Raw genomic sequence first — 3,907 nt, forward strand, 5'->3', positions numbered from 1 at the left:
GTAAGCGATTACAATGACAAACACACCTGAAAACAGACCTGGGAAATAACCAAGTCATTACCAACTGAACACTGGGGAGCCCTCTCAAGCAGGGCCAGGGAGCAGCGATGGACTTTTGGTACAAATGACATTGTAATCGCTTGCCGCATGTCCGTAAGCGATTACAATGTGAAACACTGAACACACCTGGAAAAAAAACCAAGTCATTACCAAAACAGGATGATTGGGGAGCCCTCTCTAGCACGGGCAGGGAGCTGCCTTGGGCTTTTGGTACAAATGCTATTGTAATCGATTACAACATGTTCGTAATCGATTACATTGCCAAATGACACACAGAGTCCCCCTACCTTTCACTTGCACTTGGATGGACCACTCTTACACATGCACTGGTATGCTTATACGAGCTAACAATAATCCATTACACATACACAAAATAATAACAAGAAATTATTCATGAACAATACTTTATAGCTTTATTGATTTCCTTTGATCTATCTCCATACAATTGTGTCAATATTTATACAATTAAATTATTCGTTACACTGTTACAAACAATAGGTGCTGTTAATTCTTATAACTTAGCACACATCTATTATAAGTTTCCTCTACATCTATTTACAATAGATACTGTCATCTCTTTGTATATTCAAGTGCTATACAAGAACAATCTAAAGCAACAAATTTCTTCTATTTTCCTATAGTAATCCAAAAAGCTTCAGAATTGAAAATCTCCGAACATTCTCCTCGTCTAAGATCCAGTCAATTAAATACTTCTTCCGAAACTCAGTCAATTGTTCCTGAAAGTTACATGCATATCACTTTAGAAAGAATTCATAAATAAACATTATTATATTTACAAATTCATAAATTTACTGAACTGTAGTATAATCAGGCATGCTTTTCCCATCATATTTGTCCTCCCCATCCCAAATTTCGAAGACTTTCATCATGATGACACCACAATCATATCTGTACACAAAATCAAAATACATCCATTACATGTGTTGATCAAAACAGAACCACTTCATCATTGAATTAAGGCCTAAAGTCTTACGTGTTAGGTTGGACAGGAATTTTGGCTTGTTGAACATTCAAAGCAACCTTAGCATCATCGAATGTATTTGTCAGCAAACCCCAAAAGTGTTGAATGTTTTTTGCCTGTTCGTACACAAATAACCAAAACAAGGTCAAATAAATTATGATCAAATTGCTGACCCCGCAATAACAACTGTAAACATACAATGCTTCTGTCTATCGCAGGACGTCCTCTGATTCCCTTCTCCAATGAGTCAATCACAAAAAACTCCCTGGTGCAAACCTTCAGTGCATAGCACCACCAGTGACCACTATGAACAACTGGGATGAATACCTACACATTTCATTTTTAATAGGTCAAAATAAGAGCTTCGTATTAAACTAACTAGTACCTAATTAAAAAGTTCAGTACTCTTACCCATTCACCATTCAATAAATCTTCCACTCTCACTAGCTCATTAAGGAAATAAGCCTGATAATCACTTAGCTGCCACACATGTCTTTTGATGTTTTTTATTTTTATTGCCTTCCAGGAAATGGGTCTTAAACAACAGCAACAATACTTAATCAATAAACAACCGTGTGCATGAAACAATAGCCAACATAAACACAAAATAGACAAACTGCAATTAAAGCTTTTACCGCAAACATTGGACTAAATATAAACCGCTTTATGGATCCACTGGACCATTTCTCAGAATACATAAACAGGGTTCCTGCAAAAATTATAACCTACGAAGAAAACATCACTGTAACATGAACTTATTCAACTTCTACAAAAAATAAACATTGATAAAGGTGAACTCCATAATTACCATGTTGTCAACACATTCTCTATGCCCTAAAGAGTTACAATCCTTGGTGGTCAGCAATTGACCCATTATTTCACAAACATAGCTGAAAAATTTACAAAATCATATCAGATCCTGTATATAATAGTGAACAAATACAAATAAGGTCATCTCATGTTACCTGTGTACAATGCCTTTGCGTGTCGCAAGGAAGTACAACATAAATACATCAACCGTTTCTCTGGGATCACCGACAAAGGTATACAGCGGCTCTACAACCATGGGTTCAACACCAACAGGTACTTCAATCTCCTCATCATCACCAATGTTGATGAAACTTCTTCGTTGCTGAACGGATTCTTCATCACCAACTTCTTCATCTGCAGCAAAAGGTGTTGCATGTCCACTTCCTTGAGGTAATGGTTCTTCATGTGCACCCTGTTCTGCACCTTCTCCATGTGCTGCTGCCTCTTTATTCCCCTCACCAAAAACATGAACAGAAGGATTTGGTTGACATTTTCTCATCTTTCTTTGATGACTAAGTTGCTCCCTTAAAGCAACTATTTCTTCCTTTAGCTTTTTCATTCTTTCGTTGTTCCTTTTTATTTTATCCACTCTAGAAGCAAGTGCACATTCATAACTACCATCTTCTTGTTGAGGTGCTTTGTCACTGGATCCCACAGCACCCATATTCAATGCAGCACGGATTAAAGGATTTCTAAGATCACTGGATGAAAGGTACCAATCAAATTGTACCTAACAAAAACGAAATTCAGCATTCAACTAATTACAATACAATTCACAATTCATAAGTATTATGTCTTCTCAAATTGACTTACCTTTCCTTTCTGGAACAAAACTTCTATTTCTGGCGTGCCGTAATCCAATGAACGAAATCCCAGAATCCGTGGAAACACTTTCAGAGAAGTATTACCATGCAAAGAGAGCCGTTCATACAACCAAAGCTACAATGAAAGCCAAATAATAAAATCATCACCCTACTTCTGACAATCAATAAATTAACTTAATAATCACAATAGTAACAAAAAAAACAAATTAAACAAACAACCATACCTGCAACACAGCAGCAGCCCCACTAATGCTTATAGAATCTTCAATCTCTCCAGTAAGAATTTTCTTATTACATCTATTTAAACTTTTTACAAGATATGTGTGTATGGCCGAACTCCAATCATAATTACATAATGCATCCAAATCATCTAAAACTAGAAAAGGCATGTTACAAACACGTCTTGCCTTTCTAGGAAATAAAAAGGCCACAAAACACACTAATATATACAAACGACATACCACATCTACATCAACATCTTCATTACCAACAATGTTATTAAAAATGGATTTCATTTCATTCAATGAGATTGTTTTCGAATTAAACAACTCTCCAACCTTACCTACAATTGTTTCATCAAACGGAACCTCCAACCCGCCTACTCCTAAACCTAAAGACATCACAACATGCAAAACAGTAAAAGGAACCATCTCTTGGCTAACTCTAAATGATTGATGGGGCGGAACCCATCTACAAACCAACTGTTTCATCATTTTCATGTTAAGCTCTATTGGATGCACAATCTCTAAAAACCATTTAAAAGGGGTTTGCTGTATGCGCATCTTGTGCCTGGATTGTAACACTGAATTCATCTCCACAACATAGGAAGATTTCACCCAACCTCGACATTGCCACTGTAAAACAGTTATAATTACCAAAATCCAATTCAGTTTACCAAAAAGTGAAAACAAAAAAACACATTACAGAACTCTACTTACATTGCTTTTAGAAGATTCCATATGTGAAATATTCAAACACCTACAAATACAAAATGATCCAACAGTTTAAAATAGTAGTAAACATCGTCTGTCTGTCACAGAGACCTAAAACAAAAAAATTAACCAATGTTCGACCTAGGGTTACAGACTTCACAATCGTTCGCATACATACATAATACATTACACACAACGGCATGTTTGCATGTTGGAATAAAAATCACAAAATACATTAAAACCGAAACATAACCACCAACTAAAAACGCCGACAGCAAAAAAACCTTACCTTTGGCGAA

Source organism: Vigna radiata, chromosome 1 (genome assembly GCF_000741045.1).
Source record: "Vigna radiata var. radiata cultivar VC1973A chromosome 1, Vradiata_ver6, whole genome shotgun sequence".
Classification (NCBI taxonomy): domain Eukaryota; kingdom Viridiplantae; phylum Streptophyta; class Magnoliopsida; order Fabales; family Fabaceae; genus Vigna; species Vigna radiata.